The following is a 23,854-nucleotide window of genomic DNA, read 5'->3' on the forward strand; positions in this document are numbered from 1 at the left end:
GGACCACAATTTCTCTACTCCTGACCTAGAGAGAAATGACAACCACTTATCTCAAGTCAGTGTTACTTTAGGGAAGCCATTCAAAGCGTATGAAAGAGAAAAACTATCTTATGCTGCCACACTAATCAGAAATGGGACAGGAGCCAGGACTCTAATCACACACTGGATGGTTTAAGGCTACAGATCAGCCTTGCGTGTTTGTGGGTAAAAGAAAAAGCTTGGATAGTATCGTTATGAGGAAGAACTGCAGGAGCCGAGCCACAGTTCTGTTAGCAAGCAAATTAAATTGTTTTTCCTTGAAATGATGCCACAGCTCTTGTTAAGCAATTCACAGGATATTTACAAAAGCCCCAGTGTGTTTGCTTAGGCAGTCTATTCCTTTGTATGCTTGTTTATATCTCTACAGCCAGTCAGCCCTGGATGGTGATAAAATATTCAACACTTTTTTCTGAGTTAACTGTGGGTAGCCCTTCTTTCGTTTCCAGCTATTGTGCAAGAAGCCAATAATAAAGACACTTTCCCTACATTTGTATGTAAATATTTACTCCTTGTAAAAAGAAAAACCAAACATAATTATATGTTGAAGTTTATTCTTCAGTGTTTCAATCTCCCAGAAATATACACTAGCGATCTAAGCAGAACATTGGGTAGGCAAACATCAATTGTGTTGTAGTAAATGTTACTGCTCGATGGAAGAAGAAGAATTAAAAAAGAAAAGAAGTGTCAATAGCAGGTCTTAACTGTTTCTTGGAAAATTTCCTCTTAACTGTTTTCAGGGTCTGTGTGACCTGCTAGGAAGATTCAGAAATATCTAAAATAATCTAGAAGTAGAAGGTGTCTGTTTTGCACAACTTGGGGATTTGGAATCAGGGTTTTTCATTACGTTATGTGAAGTATATGACCCGCAGGCCAGAGGTTTTCTGCCACTTGTGTAGGAGACAGAAGATTACACAATAAACTGAGCCTGCAATTCTAAACCCACTTAGCTGGGAATAAGCCCCTTTGAACTGTGGGAATTCCTTCTGAATAGCCATCAATACGGTTGTGCTATAAACTGCCTGCTGAAAATAAACTGTCTGCACACAGAGATGTCTGAATAAATGTGTGTAGATTGGCAAGGTGCTGGCTGCCACCCTCACCCCACAAAGATGTGCATTCAATATCCATAGATATTGAAGAGGGGTTGCTTCACTCCCCACTCCCCCCACTCTCTCTATACTGCACTGTGATGTTTAGGCACTTCTCCTACATTAAAAGCACTTGTCAGTGATCATGTGGACTGGCCCCATTCACTGCCACCACTAGTCATACCTCTTGGTAGCCATGCATTTGGCAACCTTGAGAAGGGGATCTACCTACACAGAAGCATAGAATAGTAGAATTGCTGGGAGGTGCCCCAAGGGTCATCTAGTCCAACCCTCTGTAATGCAGGAATATCAACTAAAGCATCCATGACAGATAGTCATCCAACCTCTGCTTCAAAACCTCCAAGAAAGGACAGTCCACCACCTCCCAAGGGAGACTGTTCCACAGTCGAACAGTTCTTACTGTCAGAAAGTCCTTCCTAGTGTTTAGTCAGAATCTCCTTTCTTGTAATTTGAAGCCATTGGTTGGAGTCCTCCCCTCTAGAGCAGGAGATATTGTTGTATTGCACGCAGAGTATGTGGGTGTATGTTGGCTTCTGCATGTGTTGATTTCTCTGACATTTACAAGCTACCTGTCTTCAGTTGTGGAACCCAAGGCAACATACATGGGATTCCCAGGCAATTACCCATCCAGATTCAGACCTATTGCTTAACTTGGTACCCATGAATTTGCTCCTAAACTGCAGAGCACACAGATTTCCAGCAAAGTGTAACAGTGGACTCTTTCTCTTTTTTTAATGTGAGAAACAGGCAAGAGTGATTGCCTCATCCTACAATTCTATCACTTTCTGATACATTGACAACCAGTTTGTGTTGCTATGGGCCCTTTTTGTTGACAGAGATCATTAGTGGAGAGGGCGGGGCGGGGGGGAGAAGCTTTTGCTGAGTCAATTGTACCATTTGAAAATAGAAACCAACTTGACTGTGTTCGTAGAATACCATTCTGTGCACAAAACCCAGCCTGTACAATGGCGCAATTGAATCCTCTTGAATGGTTGCTTGCTTAATTTATTTTTCATCACCGAAAATGAGTACATCACATGGTTTTTGAGCATGTGAATACAAAATCACACAATGCACAATTTGACATTGGGATAAATGGTACCAATCAGCTGAGCTTGCAACAGCATTTGGTGAAGACGTTGGGCCAGCGGGTGTTTAAATCACATTCACTGCTGTGGTATCAGAGCAAGAAAATTAGAGGTTCAAAATACGTGTTTTGTTGTTCATAGTCTTTTCAACTGAAGAGAACAGATTCACTTTATCGCAAACTGAGGGGCAGAAAACAAACAACAACCAGGAGAGGGTTAAAATAAAGAACAATGTTGCATATTTAGGCTGTATTCAGACATGGGGTTTATTGGCTTAGTTTTACACCCTCGTGCATTCAGGAACAAAACTGAACTGAGCTCACAGACCTTCCACACAAAAACCCATTCCTGTTCTGCCCACCAGCTTTCTTCGTTCCAGCAGCACAATGGGGAATGTTATTTTGTTTTTAAACACTTGGACAGAAAATCCTTGCTGACCTACTTTAAATCACCTGCAGATCTGCCAGTAGATCCTGATCTACCTTCTGCTTACCCCCAATGCAGAAGACAAGGACAGTGGGTGTGGGAAGCACGTGATGCATGAAAGCTTGGCCACATACTCTCAGGGCAGGAAACCTGAGGCCACTGACCCCGTGTTCCCTCAAAGGGCAGGTGCAGGGCTAGGAGAGAACAAGCAGACCCACTGACCGCTTCTTCCCTAGAAATGCTATTTTTATTCTCCCCCCACCGCAATGAACTCCCTATCTGGAAGTAAGTTCACTGACACAGCAAGCATTTAAACTAAAGCACATGATGCCTCCCAAAGAATGCTGGGCACTGTAGTTTGCCCCTTGCAGCTACAATTCCCAGCGCCCTTAACAAACTACACTTCCCAGTATCCTTTGGGGGTTGTCATATGCTTTAAATTCATGGTATGCATGCAGACTAAGTCTGGCTGAGGGACAAGGGGCACTGATCCCTTCTCTCTCCCACCTGCTCATTTTTTCTACAAACACAAGCATACATTTCCCAAAGCCACGTGGAGTTCCGTCTTTCAGTAGCGCCACACAACAGAAGACTATTAAAAGCGGTAGCTTGCAATCCAGTGCCAAGCTAAGTATGAGTGATATTAAGTTGTGAATGCTTGCTGGTTGGATGAACACGCAAGAGAGTGATGTAAGTAGGTGGCACAAAGCTGTAAAATCAGTGTGGTTCATACAGCATAATGTCCCGGAAGCAAGCTCCAGACAGTGACTGATAATGGGCAGAGCGTTTCTCAAGGCAGACCAGGTGGATTAAGGTAGCAGCACTGGAGAAGCAAAGGTTATTATATCTTGATCTGATGACTCAATTTGTAATAACAAGATGCACAACTTGATGAAAATGTCGCCCTGTTAAACAGTTGCTGTTGAATGTGAATGCTTGATTGACTTGCCCCATATGTGCCCACACAAATGCTTCCGTCTGCAAAAATGGCATATCTACAAATTTCTGGCCCTTGCAAGGAATGGAGCCTTCGCTGTGGCAGCACCGAGTCTGGAATCCCCTGCCCATTCATATCAGGCAGACACCAATATTGTTTCTGGCACCTGCTAATAACTTTTTGCCTTTGGGCAAAACTAGACAAATAAATTTAATGTGTGATCTTATTATATCTATTTATTTTTAAAACTACTGGTTTTATTGCATTTTGACAAATTTTATGTCAGCTTGTTTTTAACGTTTTATTTGCCTGGTGTTTCTTTGCCGATTAAGCAGCACATAAATCCAGTTGAATAAAAATCCATCAATAAATGCTGAATGTAAAGCAATGGCAAACTGTGTTTGGACGTAATACTGGCTGTTAACTATGGCTAGGAAAATTAGTTTAGATACAAGCTGCATAGCAGGAGGTCACACAGCCCAAGGACTCCCACTCTGCTCCTTTCTTCCTCCGAGTGGGGAAACAAACGATGGAGTGACTGTGTTAGTACAAAATAGTGTTCATATATGGGAGAAACAAACCATACTTGGCTTCCCAATCATGGGCTGTTTGGGAGAAACAAACTGTAAGTGCTGCTTTGGATGCAACCCTAAGCCAGCAACTCCACGGTGTGTTTCTCTGCTGGGAGAAAGGGAGACATGAAGCAGGTAGGCTTGGACTGCATGGCCTCGCATGAGCTCATGCACAGATTAACTTGCCTAACAATAGCTAATGGTCAGTGTTACATCTGAATGCAGCCAGTGTGTCTTTCTGTGTAATGATATGAAACTAATATTGCATGCCCGCCAAGCGCCCCGATTTAAGAGAGACATCACAGATTGACAGAAGCCGCCCCAGATTCTGATCCCAACCCCAGATATCGCATTGTGGCTTGCGTGCTCAGAGCACAAGACCGTAAGATGGGCATTTTTTGGTTCCTCACTGTGGCACAAGTCAGTTGGCTCACACCAGAGCACGGGACCAAAAAACAGAAGGAAACCACTGTGTGTCGCCAATCTTCTTGCTCCTTCAATCTGTGGCACCGGAGGAGGAGGAGGAGGAAGTGGAGGCTGTGCAGGGCTCTGTGTAGCATCTTTATGCTAGGGAAGTGGCTGTGGAGGTGGAAAAATAGATCTGACCCACATGTCAGAATCAGCTGGGTGCCTAGTGTCAAAATATGGGGCTTTGCACACCCTCCAGCAGGAGAGAGCCCCCCAGCAGTGTTAGAAACACTCTCAGAGTCAACTAGCAGCATAGCATGGAATATAGGTCGTTAAACCCTTTTGCATATCCCATTTAATCTGCCTTAAAGCTCTTCCTTCCGCTTTTCTCCTCCTCTGGCAATGGACAGACCACACATTGTTAAGTATGTTTAAAATGCTTTACTTACTAAATCCAAAAGTCATAGAATCATAGAATCATAGAGTTGGAAGAGACCACAAGGGCCGTCGAGTCCAACCCCCTGCCAAGCAGGAAACACCATCAGAGCACTCCTGACATATGGTTGTCAAGCCTCTGCTTAAAGACCTCCAAAGAAGGAGACTCCACCACACTCCTTGGCAGCAAATTCCACTGTCGAACAGCTCTTACTGTCAGCTCTTACTGTCAGTCTGGTTCATGTGTTATTCCTGTGTAGTAATCTACACAGGTAGATTACTATTGGGTGCAAAATACAACATATTATTTCAAAACTGCAGTCTGAACCAAGTTCAGACATGTCCACCCCAGTGGATTACTTGGTGAGAAGAGAAGGAGAGAAAGGAAGAGAAACAGCACCACTTCCTCCCTCAGAGGAGGAACAGCCTAGGAACAGAATTCTCTGGTCTTAACCCATTTTGCAACATTAGATCTCTGCTGGGGTTCTCTCACCAAGAGTTCTTGCACAAAACTTGGTTCTTGGCTTCCAGGAGTCCAACAGAAAAAACAAGTCTGCATTGATTCTAGAATAAAATGTAATGTGTACACAGCCTTTGCTATACTTACTGATGTGGAATAATTTGTAATAAAACTATACTAGCCATTTTCTGTGACTACAATTCCATGTGAAAGGAGGGGGGTGCATAGTTGAAAGAATGGAGAGAGTCTGGAACTAAACACCAGTTGTTTTCCTTGTCCCCCACTTCCAGCACCTCCTTCAAACAAGACCTTTAAGGCTACCTGGATAACTCCTGAGGGTAGACACAAGGGAAATCACTACTCCTTTTGGTACAAATAAAATAAGGCGAGTGGGCAGAAACTTAAATCTGCTTATTAAGTGCTGAGTAATTATTCATAATTTGAAAAATGGTATAAAACCTATTGTTTCTGAGGTTCCATAATGAGTGGATTTTTTTATAGTGGGAGCATCATTTTGTGACAATGTTCAATTCCAAATTTATAAGGCATGAAAAGCCAAGAGCTTTTTCATGCAGAACATTAAAATGTTCTTTTACATTTTGCATAATTTTATCTACCTGATAGATATTAGTTACTCTACAAACCTCTGGCAGTTCATTCAGTACAGCATCGTTTACATGTGAAAATGATAAGTGGGGTGTGGGAAAAGCAGAACTTTAAATGATGCTTCAAGTGATTTAAAACTGTTACATTTACAGTCTATATGCAAAAGGTCTTTGACCAAAATCCACAGAATCGTACAATTAGTTCTGTGTGGCTAAGGGAGCTTTTAGACCAAGAACACGCCCCACCCACGCCAAATCTGAGACCACCTAGAAGCTAAAAGGGGCTTTCAAAAGTCGTTTGTAAGAAGACGTAAGGAGAGAGGGGTTTAATTTTCAGAGGGAATAAGACTTTTTAAAAAAATCCAACTAATGCATCCCTTTTGGGTGTATCCCAAGTTGTGGTTAACTTCCTGTTAATTCACAGACTCCATTCAAAGTATTGGGTTTTTTTACTTTTAAGCATCAACATAATGCCTGTTTTCATATTGTTACATTCTCTATTTTCCATCCAGGCAAGCAATATGCCTTATCAGAGTTGAAGAGCACATTCCAACCAGGCAGAAACACTCAGGGAGAGCACATAACAAGGCTAGTGAGGGGATGTGTATTGCTAAAAGAGGTTTGGAAAAGAAATCTTACTCTCTCTTGGCGAAGTTAGCGCCATCACGATTGCTCCAAGCACATTAAAACTTGGTTAGATTTACATCTACCCTCACCCACCTTTAAATGTTCTCCACAAAAAGGCTTAGGTTAGAATAAATCACAGATACTTAGCTTTGCAAATAAGTGAAGCTTTTACTCACAGAGTTTTAGAAGTTACAGCAAACATCTGTTGGTAGTAAAATGAAGAAGGAAAAAGGTTCCAACTAACTTAAAAGGAAAAGAATTTGGCTTCCTTACAAAAGAATAATGCAGCCTTGTGTTAGCAAAATCTGTGTAACAAAAAAGATGGCTGGCCAAGCAGGCTAGCATTCATAACACTGTACAGTCCAAGCCTCTATCTATATATTTAGCTTTGTAGGACAGCATGTGCACCATTAGCTGGCTGTTCTATGTCATTTATGTTGTCCTCTGGTTTGTTTTCTTTAACTCTAATGTAATAGATTTTACTCATATTACATTATCTGTTTTTCTCATTGCAAGTCACTATGACAGTTCTATTTATGGACAAGTTTGTCTAGAATATACATTTTCAAATAAATGAAGTAATACTTTAAACATCAGCTTTTTAAAAAGTTGTTTGAACTCTCTCAATGAAATGTTATAAACCTAAAAATGGTAGTCATAAATCTAGACTCACAGGCAAAAGGAAGACTAGAGAATATTATGGGAATTGAAACAGAAATTATAAAAAAATAATAATTTGGGGATATGGATATCAGCTAAGAACTTAAACCTTTTCCAGGATAACTATGTTAAAATCTGGAATGAAATCAAAAAAGATTTGGAAAAATTGAGTGGAATGAACCTTTCTTTGTTAGGAAGAATATCCACAGTTAAAATGAATGTGTTGCCTAAAATGTTCTTATTTCAAACACTGGCGGTGATAAATAGCCCAAACTGTTTCAAACAATGAAAAAAAGACATGACAAATTTCATCTGGCAGAGGAAAAACTCCAAATTAATTATAAAAATCTAACCGACGTAAGAGAGTTTTGCCCTTCCAGACCTCAGACTTTATTATGAGGCAGTGTGCCTCTGCTGGATGAAAGAATGGATGAAGCCAAGGGATACCAACATTTTAAACTGAGAAGGTTTTGACCTACGCTTTGGATGGCATGCATATCTGCAAATCAAATCCAGGGTGACAAATCCAGGGTGCACAAAGGTTTCCAAAACCATGTCATAAGAAGTATATACAGAGTTTGGCAGAGACACAAAGATCTTTTAGAGAGCAAAACCCCAAAATGTATCACCAACGGAGGCAGTCTCAGTGAAAAGGTTGAACATGGTCAAGAAGTGGACCACTTTTAAAGACCTTATAGAATTTAAAGAAGGAGTTCACCTGAAAAAAGAGAAGAGATTTTGGATACTATAGACTGGTTTCAGTATTTTCAAGTGAACAAGTTATTTAAAAGAGATAAGGAAAGGGGATCTGTGGAAATGAGTTCAGAATTTGAAAAAATTGCAGTAGGAAAGGATGACGAATTAATCTCGAAAATTTATAAACTGTTACTGGAGTGAGAGACCAAAGATGAGATGGTAAAGGCAACTATGACAAAATGGGCTATAGATATTGGTTACAACATAGAATTGTCTGCATGGGAAAAACTATGAGGGGAAAAACATGAATTTCTCTGCCTGCTATCTTATTAAGGAAAACTTACAAAAGATGATATACCGGTAGTACTTGACACCCAGCAAATTAGTGAAAATGTACAAAAAAGGGGCTCATTTATGCTGGAAGTGCCATGAGGTAGAGGGAACTCTTAATTCATATGTGGTGGTTGTGTAAGTACGCTAGAGAGTTTGGGGAAATGATTCATACAGAATTAAAAAAGATTCTAAAACTCACATTTCCCAAAAGACCAGAGGCCTTTTTATTAGGGATAATAGATAATGACATTCCAAAAAAAAAGCACTCAATATCTTTTTGTATGCGACCACTGCAGCTAGAATAGTACAGTGGTACCTTGGTTCCCAAACAGCTTAGCTGTTGAACAAATCGGCTCCCAAACGCTGCAAAGCTGGAAGTAAGTGTTCTGGACTTCTGGGTTGGCGCCTCCGGTAATGGCGGAGCTCCTCCGATCGGGAGGAACTTGCTCCGTGAAAAGCAGGGTCTAACCGCCACGGCGAAGGCGGAGACCCATAGAAATCACAGGCGGGAGAAGCCTGTGAACTTGAGATTCGGCTGGCACCTTTTGCGCCTTCCCTACTCGCGGGGAAACCCTGTTTTGGGGATCCGGAGCGACGTGGGGTGAGTGGCGCAGTGCTTTGAATCGACTGCTTCTTTCACGGAGTGAAGCCGCATTGCTGCTGCCAGAGAGCGCTGACTTTTTCCTGTGGACAATTGGACCTTAAACAACTACCCGTGAGTAGATTGGAAAATTTGGATCTTCAAATATTTTAATTTGGCAACAAAGCGGGAAGGCTCTAAACAGGAAGTCCGCCTTCCGCTTTTGTAAACAGACTGAAGCAAAGACGTTACAAACTAAAGTCTCTGAAAGTTTTTGATAAAGGATTAAAATTCCATCGGTTAAAAATACAAAACCCCCTTGGAAGCAGGAGAAGAGGGGGGAAGTCGTGAACCTAGTGGGAACCTGCAGGAGAGAGTGAAAAGCAAACTACCACTGCTCTGAACCTGGGAATGGTCTGCCTGATGACGTTTGGGGAAGGTTCATTGACAGAACGGATCTGACAGTTACTTAAAATTGGAAAGATACTGTTTCCACTGATCTCGTCTGAGTTTATCAAAGGGAGGAAAAAAATAACTGAAAATCGAAACTGTTTTTGTGCTTGAAAGAATTGATACAAGTTGAGACTGTTTCCCTCTGGTGGCCACCAGGGGGCGCATTGGAAGATGGCCGACAATAACATCTCTCTGACCCACACGAGGTAATTTAGGGGCTGCTATGGGAAGTATGCAGCCTTCCCTCCCCACCAGGGTGTGGTGGGGTGCTGCCTGGCCAGCGGTGTTCACAAGGCACCCCCTGATCCAAGAGATGGGGGTGCTGAACACTTGGCACGAGCCCTCGGTGAAGTCAGCTCTTCCTGACGCCGATTCCGATTAGCGCGTGCTGGTTGCTTCAGCCCGGAATTATAATTGGAAACAGATGAATTGGAATTGAGGCTGAAGCACATATATCAAGTAAAGCTCGACGATAAGGCTGCTGAATAATGGATCTCTGCGACCGAGAGCGACGGACGGATAAGTAAATCTTTTGATGTGTCGTCACCAAGAGACTGTACGTTTGGAACAAAGGGGGGGTGGAGGAAAAACTTTTTCTTTTCCCTATATGATGTGACAAAAATAACCCTCCACCCCAGAAAGAAAGAAATAAGATCGTTGCGTCTTTTAAGATTCATAAGCAGAAGTTTAAGAACTGTGTGGGAGATGGAAAATAATTGGTGAACGCTGAGGAATTTTTATGACACAGTTAAAAAATGGCGTCTCGCCAAGACAGGCTGCTGGAGAAAAAAAGAGATGGGGGAGGAGATTCAGGAATGTTGGAGAAGAGAAGGAGTATGGAACTGAAAGCTTGACCTGACAGAGCCCCCTGATCTATTTGATTTATTTGGCTAGCCTGGAAAATAAAAGGACAATGAAGAACCCACACAGAGAAGCCAGCTTTTAGTCTGCTTGTGAGAATCATCAGAGATCGCAAAGAAAGGAACGTATGATAACAAACAAGATGAAGAAAATACAAAGGACTATCTGGATTGAACTGGATAGAACTGATTAATTAATGCAGCAAAATAAGTGATGTCTGGACTTATCCGGAACTTTGGACTCGTGCGGAGCTTGATATATGGGTACACCCAAAAAATTTAAAATTTGGCTGTATAATTTGGAACCAATGTGATTTGAATAATGTGATGTGATTGGCCTGTTAATAAAAATTATTAAAAAAAGAGAGAGAGAGAGACTGTTTCCCTCTAGAGGGAGTATGTGAAACTGTTACAGGAGTGTAACAGGGTAAGCTCCAGCTGCAAGATAAAGTTTCTGAGAATCAGAGATTGACCTTGGACTATTCAAAATGCTGATAGGAGAAGGTATTGTGACTGTATTATATAAGATAAACCATTCACTTGAACAGCTGCATAAAAAGGCAGATGACATGATTTCCAAAATTGACAGCCGGGAACAGAAAGTGACCAATTTGAATCAAAAAGCAAGCAACAATACAGAAATAATTCAGGACTTGGAACAGGAATATACCTTGGTAGGACAAATGGTGGAGGAAAAGGAGAAAGATGCCGTTGCGAAACCTAAGGTAGTTCAAGCAGGATCCTCAGTTCTACAGAAGCAAATTGAGGATTATAAATTGAGGCCTTGCATGATTGATTCCAGCAAAAGCCAGATTTTGAGGATTGGACCCTGGCTTGGACTGAAGAACGAAAGTTGGAAAGATCCCTTTATTCAGGGACCAACTGACTTTTGGGACATGGGTTTGGGCCTGGAGGAGCTTGAAGCTTTGGGGGCCTATGGATTTGGAGGAATCCTGAAATACGTCCTGAAATACCATATGGACCTTAGTTTCAATTATGGAAACTTGGCTGAGCTGTTCAGAAGGAAGAAAAGTTTTGTTTGGTTGGAGTTTTCCCGAGATTTGCAGCTGAGCATTAAAGAATATGAAGAAGATCTGCAGAAGGGACTTGGAAAAGAATTAAGAGCCTCGGATATAAGATCTCCAGGTTGATGGACTATATGGATCTGACGGAAAGGACTGGCAGAATCTGAAACCAGGGAGAAGAGACGGTGGAAGAAGATTGGGAAGTTAAAGTTTATATTTAGAAATTTTGTAAAATTAATGACTGTTAGAAAAACCGTGGAATTATATCATATGGATTTAGTAGAAATGTTAGAAGAAGTTAAGTATAGATAAGTAATTTAGTCTTAAAGGGAAATAAGGTTAAAAAAATATGTTATTTACAAGATGATAAAAAACAGAGAAAGATGGAAAGGATTTGCTGAAACAATTAGAAGAACTGGAATACAAAAAGGGAGGTGTGAGGAAGTCGAGGAACAAGGAAATGAAGGATAGAATATGGAAAAGGAGAGATGTATTTTAAACTGTTTTTGTTTTAATTTATGTGTTTAATCTAATGGGTTTGGGTTGGGTTTTATAATATTTGTATACTGTATTGTATTGTGGTGTTTCTTACTTTTTTTTTTGTTTTTTTTCCTTTCTCTTTCTTTCTTGTCTTTATTTTTCTTTTTTCTTCTTTTTCTGTAACTTTCAAAAGTAATAAATATTTTTTTTTTTTTTAAAAAAGGAAGTTAGTGTTCTGGTTTGCGAACTTTTTTTGGAAGCCAAACATCCGACGCAGCTTCCACCTGAGTGCAGAAAGCTCCTGCAGCCAATTGGAAGTCACACCTTGGTTTTCAAATGGTTTTGGGAGTCAAGCAGACTCCCGGAACAGATTAAGTTCAAGAACCAAGGTACCACCGTATATTTAAAAATGGAAAGAAGAGGTACCCACGAAGATTTGGCAGAACAAATTGATAGAATTCATAGATCTAGCAACCATGGCCATGAAGCTAAGGAATAAGGATGAGTTAAAGAGAAGAGAAGAGTGGAGGTGTTTTGGAAATTGTTTTAGAGGGTACAATATACAATTTAATCTAAAAGTAGGAGTTACCATATGAAGAGCAGATAACATCAAAAAGGAAGACTTGACATGATAATGGTGAAATATCAGGATATGCAGCAGATCAAGATTTCCCTAGAATGCCACAGAAAGATGGATTGGGAAGTCTTTGGAAAAGAGATGAGATGGATACTGTATGATGTGTGTATAAAAGTCGTTAAAATTGCATAAATAAAAGTTGTTGTTTTTTTAAAAAGGAAATGTAATAAACATAAATTTATTTTTAAATATACATTGTTAAAAACAATCTATTTACTCCAGTGCTAATATATAAAATAAATACAAAGCAACGTTGTCCAATATTGGTTTCATTTTATGTTTATTGGTATTGGAATGCATGAAGTCTTAATTAGGATCAAACTCATATTTAGGAAAATACCTTGTTTGAATACCTTGTTTTTGTCTCTGCAGAGGAGACGGCAGTTTTTGTTGTTACTGTTTTAATGCCAATTCGTTTAGCTGTCTGTGAGTCTCTTGATTTGCACAGATAGCCTAGGAAATCCAACATATATGTGAAAAGTTAGTATCACCATGGAGATAAAAAGAAAATACAGACATTGGCCATGGGTGTATGTACTGATCTTTTTCAAATCTTTAAGGTTCAATTTTTACATCTCCAGTTCTATAAATGGACCCTGCATTGATTCTTCCATTATGGGAGTATGATGTTGGCAAATTCTCCAGGATTCTGAGCCATGCTACTGTAAAAATGCTGAAATCACATTTTTTAAAAAAAATATTTCATAAAATTCAAACACTTCTTGAATGTTAAAAAACCCTCAAAGCTCATGAAATCACATGAGAAGATTGTGATCGTCACATTGGAAGAATCATACCAAGTAAAAGTTGTTCTGCCATTTAGGCTTCTGGGAAAGGCATATCTTTTGTTGTTGTTTTTACTTGAACCTTGAGTTTTTGAGTACAATTGGGATCTTTTTCTAGTGTGTTCAGTTCTCCTGAGATTTCTATGAGGATTCTTGGGGAAAGCTCGGACCTTTTCAAGATTCCTTTCAGAAGGTTGGGCACCAAACACAGGGGAGTCTGACCTCACCTCTCCACCATTTTCATTTATTGACCTGGATATGCCTGAACATGCTTAGTTGCATGTTCAGGAGTATCATTCCCTATGGTGGTGCATGAGATTTTTCAATTGATTGAATTAAGAGCCACAGAGAAGTACAGCTCCTAGTGGGAAATGACAGGAGCACCCAAGCCAAGGAAAACACAATGAGGCTTCTCCTTCTTTTCAGTGAACTACCCTTTCATCAATTTGCCCACTATTACACAAGGATAACTTTATTTTAAACAGTAAGACAAGGATACATTGGATGGATGTGAGACTGGCAGGGAAGCAAATTCAAAACCCATTAATAGGCACTCCCCAACTCCTCTGAAGTTAGGCCGGGTTCATAATGGATTTCTGAATTGGAAGAGTTTGTATTCCAGTTTCAAATCTACCCCCATCATTTGGGATACTTGGAGATCTTCTGCCAGCCCGTGAAAGCAGTACTGGGTTAAATGGACCACTGGGTTGACTCAGTGTAAGGCAGCTTCATCTGTTCACACACTTTTTAAAAGGGGCCTCCAGGACAACATTTTTTGCTGCTGCCTGCTCCTTTCCTTACTAAGAAAGCGTTTACAACTACCTTCAACATAAAGGTTAGTGTCACCTGGCATGATTTTGTAAGCTGGCAAGCATCCAGACCACAGGTGAATGCAGAGCGCTCCTTGCCCCACCTGTTCCCATCCTCGGTTTAAATAACATGGAACTGATCCAAACAGTTTGACAAGATGATACCAAAGCTAGCTCTGTTCTATATCAAATGGCTTAGAGTTCAAATCAGAACAGATGTGAACAAGTTTGTGTACTACATAGTGCTTAGAAAACGGGTCACAGGAGTCTACAAAAGCATCAGTATGCAAGCAAGGATTTAAAAGCCCTTTCACACCAACCGCAACAATTTGGCTCAAATAAGGGTTGCTGTTCTGCCTGCTCTGTTGGTAGCGTAGCATCTAGCACTCGGCAAAAATCAAGTTTTTTTATTTTAAAAAATCCTTAGAAATGGGGATATTACCTTTAAAAAGGAGAAGCAAAACAAATGGAAAATAATCTTTTGAAATGTAACCATATGCAACTGTGCTCTAAGCAGAGGGCAACATTTGAGCAGAAGACAGCAACATAAACTGTGTTCTGCTTTGTTTACTTAAGACACAGTCATACACAAGGTTACCTAAGTGTTTTCAGGCCACACTACACAAAGTTTTCCTCAAGGTTTTTATTAGCTTTGTTCTTTCAATTCAGATGCAGAGCCTGCAACCAGCCTTGGAAGACATAAACTTTTTTATTCTTTTCTCTCTATTTTTCTGTGGAAAACCATTTCTTCTCCGTTGCTTGCTCTTTCCCATATTTTCTTCCACAAGGGAAAAGAAGCTTGGAGAAAAGTGAAAGGAGAAACATCACTGGAAGGGAAAGGGTTATGCCTTCGCCAACAGAAACCTCCCAAGATCAGAATCCTCCCACACAGAACCTTAGTACCCCTCAGAAGAAGGGATAACAGATTAAACCAGTTTGAGGCTTTAGTCTAGATGCATTGGTGCTGTCAGTAAGAGAGATGCCATATCAAACACTAGCTTTAGAACAATGTTCCTGTTCGAAAAAGGAAGCAGATGTGGAGGCTTAGCCCATGGGTAGGCAAACTAAGGCCTGGGGGCCAGATCCAGCCCAATCACCTTCTAAATCCAGCCCGTGGACGGTCCAGGAATCAGCGTGTTTTTACATGAGCAGAATGTGTGCTTTTATTTAAAATGCATCTCTGGGTTATTTGTGGGGCATAGGAATTCGTTCATATATTTTTTTTCCAAAATCTAGTCTGGCCCCCCACAAGGTCTGAGGGACAGTGGACCGGCCCCCTGCTGAAAAAGTTTGCTGATCCCTGGCTTAGCCCTTCAAAAGTTGTCTTCCGCTGTTAACAGAATCACCAGTGATCTTGTTACAGATAGGTAGCCGTGTTGGTCTGCCATAGTCAAAACAAAAAAAATTTTTTTTCCTTCCAGTAGCACATACCATCTCGGGACTATTTAATTGCTCATCGTCTAACATTGTATATGCCATCAAATGCCAACAGTGTCCTTCAGCTCTCTATATTGGACAAACAGGCCAAACCTTACGCCAAAGAATAAACGGACATAAATCGGACATCAAGAATCACAAGACAGAGAAACCAGTAGGAGAACACTTCAATCTCCCAGGACATTCTATACAAGATCTCAAAGTAGCTGTATTACTACAAAGGAATTTCAGAAATAGACTGGAAAGAGAAGCTGCTGAATTGCAACTCATTACCAAACTTAAAACCATGGAGAGACCTGGTCTGAACAAAGACATTGGATTCTTATCTCATTATACATGACAAAGCCATTTTTCACCTTCTCACCCCTTGCTTTTTCCTGTAAGACCTATTGCAGTCGTTAAGAGTCGTCAACAGGCTCATCACAGCTATCTGCCAATCACCCATTCCCACCACCCTTCTGAGTAATACCCCTCCCCACCTTCTCACTATATAGAAGGATCTGGCAACTTCTGTTTCAGTGTATCTGAAGAAGTGTGCATGCACACGAAAGCTCATACCAAGAACTAACTAAGTTGGTCTTTAAGGTGCTACTGGAAGGAAAAAATTTTTTCTTTGTTTTGACCAGTGATCTTGACACTCAAGAACATTGGAACCAATTCTAGGTGTTTGTGTGACCATATTGACAAGAGCAGCAAGACCCAGGAAAAATCCTATGTATGTGTACTAAAAAAGGGGGGTTGCCCAGGTGTGTCCAGTGGAACACAGGTCACTTCCAAACAACCTGTTTAATGAACATTCATCCTGATTTGTTTGCACAAAGTTGGCAGGGAGATTATAAGACACAGGCTGTCTATTGAACATGCATTTGTTTTTGGGGAGGTTAGATGACATTGTGTCAAGCAGTTGTCACCCCACACTTTCCAGCGCATTTCCCCATTAATTTCCTTATTGAAAAGAAGTCATTTTTTTAAAGGAGTGGGTTTGTTGTGCAAGAGTGCCAAGTCCACTTTCATCTGTGCAAACTTAATTTGCCTGCATGCCACTGAATCTCACCTGCAACATACTGACAGTCTGGAGGCAACTTTGCAATCAAGGTACCATATTTTTTGCACCATAACACTCACTTTTTTCCTCCTAGAAAGTAAGGGGAAATGTCTGTGCGTGTTATGGAGGGAATGCCTACGGGTGGCATGCCTACGGATTTTCCTCCTCTAAAAACTACGTGCGTGTTATGGTCGGGTGCGTGTTATAGAGCGAAAAATACGGTAAGTTAGCACCGAATTGCCGCCTAGCAATGTAATCCTGACCATGTCTACCCAGGTGTAAGTCCCGTTGAATTCAATGAGGCTTCCATGCAAGTAACTGGGGTCAGGATTGCAACTTAAGGCTCTGGATGCTTTCTTAGAAGTAAGCCCCACTGAACTCAGTGGACCTTACTTTCGAGTAGGCATGCCCAGCACCAGCCTGTAAAGAGTTTCAAGCACTTGGGTAGTAACCTACTGCATTGTTTCATTTGTGCAAAGATTTACATCTGCACGATGCAACTTTCTCCCGACTCCTACCCTTGCACATGCCCCATGCCCTCCCCACATCAGCTCTGGAGGTTTGGGGGGAAACCACAGAACCATAAAATGGTACAGTTGGAAGGGACCATGAGGGTCATCTAGTCCAACCCCCTATAATGCAGGAATCCTGACTGGCTGAGATGACTGGCAGAATCCGTGACCAAGGAAAAGAGACGGTGGAAGAAGATTGGAAGAAATTCAAAACTTATCTTAAGAACTGTTGTAAAATTAATGAGTGCTAAAATGTTATGGGTAATGTAAAACAGAATTGCAGTGACAAATAATTGGGTAAGAGAAAAAGGATTAAAGAAAGTGAATTATAAGTAATTGAAATTAGGGGTTGCTGGAAAAGTTTAAAACAGGGATGCAGAAAAGGGAGGTATGGGGAAGTCGTTGAAATAAGGTTTAAGAAAAAGAGGTTATGAATTTATACGTGTTTGTATGTTTGTTTGTTTGTGTATTGTCAGTTGTGTTGTGTTTTGATATATGTTGGAAAATTAATAAAAAATTTATTTAAAAAATATATATATATATATAATGCAGGAATCCTGTGCCCAACATGGGGCTCAAATTGCACTAACAGAACAAGCAACACAGCACTACATTGAATACAACTCTATGAGTGGTATTTAACTCATTTCTGCCCTTTGAAATTAATGTGCCTAAGTTAGTCATGTCTATTCACTTTGATGAGACTCCTCTGATTAGGACTTTTCTATTTTCCAGATGAATCTTTCAAAACTAGGGTGTTCTCCTGAAATGGCAACACTTAGAAATGCAGAAGCTAATGTTTAAGAATTCACATGACATTATCAGAGAGTTTCATGAAATTCAAACAGGACTACTACTCCCCCCCCCTCCCTGTAGCCTCCTCTGCTGTTCAAGAAATTGTGTACTAGAGAATATTGTGCTGGCCTACTTAAGCACTCCTGCCTCTGTGTTGCATTGTGGCATTCCTCCATTACATGAAATTATTATTTCCCAATGAACCACCACAGCTCCATAGTTGCACATCCATCACGCCTTTGACAACAGAATCAAAGGCCTGTAATTATCTAAACGATCATACCTGTTACAAATTAATATTCTATGCAGGCTCAGGTTGTTGCTGATAGGTTTTTTAATGGAAACACTTTAAAGTGGGAGTAGGCACCATTTAAGAGACAGGATATTCAGCATAATAGTCAGATCAGCAGCAATCATATTCAAACAAGTACTGAGAACCGCAAATAATCCTGATGAACCAAGCTTGTTTAAGGTAATATAGAAGCTTAAGCACTGGGAAATAAAAGGCATCTTCTTCTACTAATTATTAAAGTGATACATAAAGCAGCAAACATACCGTATTGGCCCCCAGTGAGAACTTTCTCCATGAGTTAAGCTAGAGGTGGGATCTCACGGAGCTGTTTGTGTTGTGGTAAAGCGGATTGTTCAATTAGCTGTTTAATTAATTAACTAAATTAACGAATTAGCAATACTGTAGATGTGCTTTGGAAGGAAGAGTTTGGGGGAAGGGGGGGAGCACACCATATAACTTTTCTGAGGCAGGTCCAGGGATAAGGGCAGAAAGGTTGATGCTGTTGAAGGCAGTGGCATCCCTCTTGGTGTCTGAGAATGATGAGCCAAGACCTGGTGGAGCATGACTGTGGACAAAGGCAGAGGTGGATTTAGGGCAGCGCAACAGGTTCTGCTGCAATGGGTGCTGAGCCTAGGGAGTGCAGCAGAGCATCACAACTATGACATGGTGAACTGAGCAGAACGGAAGGTGACAGGTGGGGGGGCAATGCCAAATTTTGGCCTTGCACAGGGAGCCACTGAAATTTCAAAGTCCAAAGTCTGCCCCTGACAAACGGATAGGGTAGGGTAACACCATAGACTGGGGGCTTTAATGATGACCATGCAGCTTCCTAACCTTAAAATGGAAGAACACTTTTCTGAATGGCAGGGGAGAACAGATTTTTTGTTTTTAAAGAGATTTCCCCTCCAAACTAGGGACCAGATTTTGGAATGTAAGTGGGGCCAATATGTTCCTTACTTACATTATTTAAAGCCTGGAGTCCATGTTCAGTTTGGAGGAACAGTGGGAGCGGGGATAAGTTTTGAAAGCAGCCTGACCCAGTCCATTTCCCTGACTAAGGCAACCCCACTACGGATGCAGATGGCAGGGTGGGAAGCGGGGGAAACATATAACTATGGGGGGGAGGGGCTGGCAAAAAGACTGGAAACCTTAATAGCCCTCAGTCCCATCAAACTTGGTGGTGCTAAGTAAAAAAACAGTTTTCTCATCTTTTCCACCCAGGAGATGCATATCCTCCTGACACAACAGAAACTTGCACATCTCCCAGGTAGAAGAATGTGCAATTTACTTTTTGAGCAAGGCCTAGGAAGGTAAAAACCTGGTGCTTCTTGTTCCTTCATAATCAGTGTGTAGGAGCATCCCAGACCTTGAGATCTCAGGGCTCAAACCTGAGACCTGGGGGGGGGGGCAGTGATGTCATTAATCACGGCGTGTCAAGCATTAACCAGAGTTTTTTATCATTCAAAAAAACCCCAAAAAACCAGAAAGACTAACAAATGAGCAAATATGTCGCTGGTTGGACATTAAGATAGAAAAGGTATGTTCCCAGGTCCAGCAGAAGTGAGAACATCATTCCTTTCCACATGCTGAGGTAGCCTGAGTAGGGAACATTTACTCTAGCCTACCTGCTTCTGGGCAGAAGGGTTTAAGTGCCCTCAGGCCAGGCAGCTCATGTGAAGGCTATTGTTCGATGAGGGGAGCCTAGTGTGGTGATTTTAGAGGGGGACACTCCCAGACAGGAGGACAGAGAACAGATGCCCTCAAAGGCTGCAATTCAAAACACACTTACTGAGGACTATGAAAATAGAGGCCTTTGCTGTTCTTCTGGCCCTGTTCCTTGGTATAAATTAATTTCATCCTCAATATTTCTTTAAAAAAAAAATCTTTTCCTTTCCTTTAAGTGTTCTCTATTTGGGTTACAAATCCTACAAGCTCCTTCATGAAATTAGACTCTTAACACCTACGTTTCCACCCATGTAGAACGCTGTATCAAAGTGTCTTTGTTCTTTGTTTCCCCTTAAATGTTCCTGTTCTCATTCATTATTCTCTAAATACACGCCCATCTCACTTGTTACTACAAATCACTCAATGCAACCAGTACACATTCCACACACAAAAATAATTTGAAGTGCTTAAACTGTAATGAAATTGCTATGACTGCCAATCAATTTCCATATGTCAGCGCAATCCTTAATCTGCTCAGTTCCCATCATTCACTTGTGTCTTCTCTGCACACGTTGAATGTGCATTCCAGATGGGACGACAGGAGCCCCTTCTCCACTCACTCCACACTGGCAAATTAATGATTTGTTTTTGTAGGGTTAGTACTTCAGTGGGAGGAGATGGTGGTTGCGGTATCTGCATTCATTGCATCCCAGACTGTGTTTACTTTGCTGTTTCCATCAGATACATTGCACTTGCACCGTTGGTGTTTGAAACCAAGTACACATGATGCTGGCCCCAATTGACATGTATCCTGTAGTTTCCTGAGAAACAATGCCGTTCAGTACATTTTCTAATTTGAAAACGTAAGCTGAGGTTAAGCTAAGATATGCACACTTCAGAGAGCTGTTGTACATGAGCAGATGACAGCACCATTGAATAGGGGTTCGGAACAGAGAAACAAATCAATAAGGGGCATCAGGTGAGGACATCTCCACCCCTCTTTGCTGTGTATAACAAGGTAAAAAAAGAGACTTGAAACCCAGCATGGGAAAAAGATCTCACTGCCTTTTAAGCCACAAACGTATATGTGCCAGGGACTGCCAGGGCCACCAAAGAGTGTGTGGTAGAGATAGGGGACCAGGGGAGCGACGATCAATCATGCCACCCACAAGGCGGGAGGAGGGAGTCAGGGCAGTCCGAGCAAGAGGAAGATGTGCAGGATGTAGCTGAGGAAGAAGGGGCAGTTCAAGCAACGGATGGGTCAGTAGATCCCCCACCTTCCCCCACCCCAGAGTCTCCTGGAACCAGGAGGGGCATGAAAAAGGCAGAGCAGCAATGACTTCCATGCAGGAAACGTCGCAGGTGGTGGGAAAGGAGCCCATCGGAGAAGGGTATATAAGCCAAAGGAGCAGAGGGGCTCCACCGTTGCTGCAACTGCTCCATAAGGCCCAGACCTGCGGACCACAGGTTCGAAGCAGGCATGTGTCGTGTGAATCTGGAGCACCACAGAAGCTGCTGCAAAGGTTTCTCTTGCCAATAGACTTAAATATCAGATTTGATTATTCTTTATCTGGGAGAGGCCATGACCATACATAGCTTCTATAGTCTACTTGGAAATAAGTCCCTTTTCTTGAAAATTTATTATAAAAGATACTTATCAGAGCACATTTGAGAACATCTTCCTCCTCTTCTTACTGTAACCTTTCCTTCACATTTAAAGCCATCACTTTAAAAACAACAAAAAACAACAATGGTGCCATTCAGTGCTTTTTTTCTGGGGGTACGCAGGGGTACGCATACCCCTAAACATTTTGTGAATCTAAGTTTGGCCTCATTGAAGGGCAGTATTTCAATATGAGAAGGAAAATGAGAGTATCCCTAAACATTTTTTTTTAAGAAAAAAAGGACTGGTGCCACTACATTTTTGTTTCTTTAACAATGGATTCCATTGCAACAATTCAGATTTGCAAGACTCTTTAGGAGTGTGGAGGGAGGGATGAGGGAGGAAATAATACTCCCAGGTTCAGCTATGGAAAAAAGAGCAAGGCAGCAAACAGCAGAAGCCAGTACTGTTTTGGGGGGACAGGGGACAGGCAGGTGTGGAGGACTCCCTGGTCCTGAATCGGGTAACTGTGCCCCTGAAGGACCAGGTACACAGCCTGGGAGTCATTTTGGACTCACAGCTGTCCATGGAGGCGCAGGTCAATTCTGTATCCAGGGCAGCTGTCTACCAGCTCCATCTGGTACACATGCCCCTGGACCTGCCTCTGGCCTGTCTTGCCAGAGTGGTGCATGCTCTAGTTATCTCCCGCTTGGACTACTGCAATGCGCTCCACATGGGGCTACCTTTGAAGATGACCCGGAAACTACAACTAATCCAGAATGCGGCAGCTAGACTGGGGACTAGGAGTGGCCGCCGAGACCACATAACACCAGTCTTGAAAGACCTACATTGGCTCCCAGTATGTTTCCAAGCACAATTCAAAGTGTTGGTGTTGACCTTTAAAGCCCTAACGGCCTCGGTCCAGTATACCTGAAGGATATACCCCCAACCCCCATCATTCTGCCCGGACACTGAGGTCCAGCGCCGAGGAACTTCTGGCAGGTTCCACACTGCGAGAAGCAAAGCTACAGGGAACCAGGCAGAGGGCCTTCTCGGTGGTGGCGGCCACCCTGTGGAACGCCCTCCCATCAGATGTCAAAGAGATAAATAACTACCTGAAATTTAGAAAACATCTGAAGGCAGCCCTATCCAGGAAAGTTTTTAATGACATTTTGATGTATTTTTAATCTTTGTTGGAAGCCGCCCAGAGTGACTGGGGAAACCCAGCCAAATGGGTGGGGTACAAATAATAAATTATTATTATCAGTCCACACACACAGAGAGAGTCTATTCAAAGGAAATATGTATGAGTAATGAAGGCAAACTGGCACGTCCATTAATTCCATGCCTACATTCTTGTAGCTGGAAACATATTTATGAGTTGCCTATGTCTTTTCTCTGATCTCTTTGTATATTTAACCCACACCTGGAGGGCTAAATTAATATATCCTATCCTAGCTACTAAAACCCATCCCTTACTTTGTGTTGGACTGGACAGGCAGCAGCAAAAGGTGAGGTTACATGCCATATGAGATTGTGTGAGGTTATGAGATTGCCTCACGGCAATGAGGCAATTGAAGCATCTTGGGGGGTGTGGAGGATTCAGAGATCCCAAGTGGTGACCAACCTGTTTTCAGATGCAATGACTGATTTTGACCTGCAGAAAGGGGAAAGGGAAAAATATAAAGAGTTGGCCTTTGAGCCAACCCCTGCAGAAAACCAGACATAAGACCTAGTTGGGCATCCTGTTCTCACAGTGGGGAAACCAGCAAGCAGGATCAGAGCCCAAGAGCAGCCCCCCCCTCCCGGTTTGCAGCAACTGGCAGATCCGAAGCAATGCTGGGGTCAGGGGGGCCAACTTGAATAAAATATGGGAGGGTCTCAGGTACACCTTGGAATGCCAATGCCCATCAACTTTTTTGGGGGGACTGGCCCCCTCAAATATTTTATTGGTGTGTGAAGGGACTGCGGCCCCTGGGAGTTGGCTCCTATGGCTGGGGCCATCTGCCCCCTTCCGGGATCCTTTGGCCTGGATGGTTCGCCGCAGATGCGCGCCGGCTCCCTTCAGAATCGCGCCTTTGCGCAGCGCGGGCGCGGGGGCTGCGCGAGGCTGGCTCCGTTTCGTGCGTGTGCGCGCGGCGGGGGGGGGGGGGCGGGCGGGCTACGTCTCCTTCGCCCAGCGCGCCAAACCTGAGGGAGAGCGAGAGACCGCGAGAGCGCGCGCGCGCCGGAGCCTGAGGCGCCGTTTTCCTCAGCCTGGCGGCGCTTGGCCGTGCCTGCCTCGGCGGCGGATCCGTCTTCTCTCCTCCCTCCCTCCCCACCCACCCGCCGCTGGCTGCTCCCCGCCTTCTCCCTTCGCTTCCCTTCCCTCCCTTCCCTGCTGCTTTTGCCAGGCAAGCCAGCCTCCCTCTCGGCCTTCACTACCGGGTCAGAGGCTCCGTCTGAGGAGAGCGAGTGCGCGAGCCAGGCAGGCAGGCAGGC

General features: G+C 42.5%; 1 long non-coding RNA gene across 1 annotated transcript; it reads right to left on the bottom strand.

Moving 5' to 3' along the window:
* Positions 1 to 17,930: 17,930 nt before the first annotated feature.
* Positions 17,931 to 23,852, bottom strand: LOC310744280. Its single transcript, XR_014539489.1, has 3 exons — positions 23,798 to 23,852; positions 23,001 to 23,030; positions 17,931 to 18,670 (listed from the first exon to the last, which is right to left on the bottom strand). It is a non-coding gene; the product is annotated as an uncharacterized lncRNA (long non-coding RNA).
* Positions 23,853 to 23,854: the final 2 nt, after the last annotated feature.

Source organism: Podarcis filfolensis, assembly GCF_964270895.1.
Source record: "Podarcis filfolensis genome assembly, chromosome: 10".
In the NCBI taxonomy this organism is placed as follows: Eukaryota; Metazoa; Chordata; class Lepidosauria; order Squamata; family Lacertidae; genus Podarcis; species Podarcis filfolensis.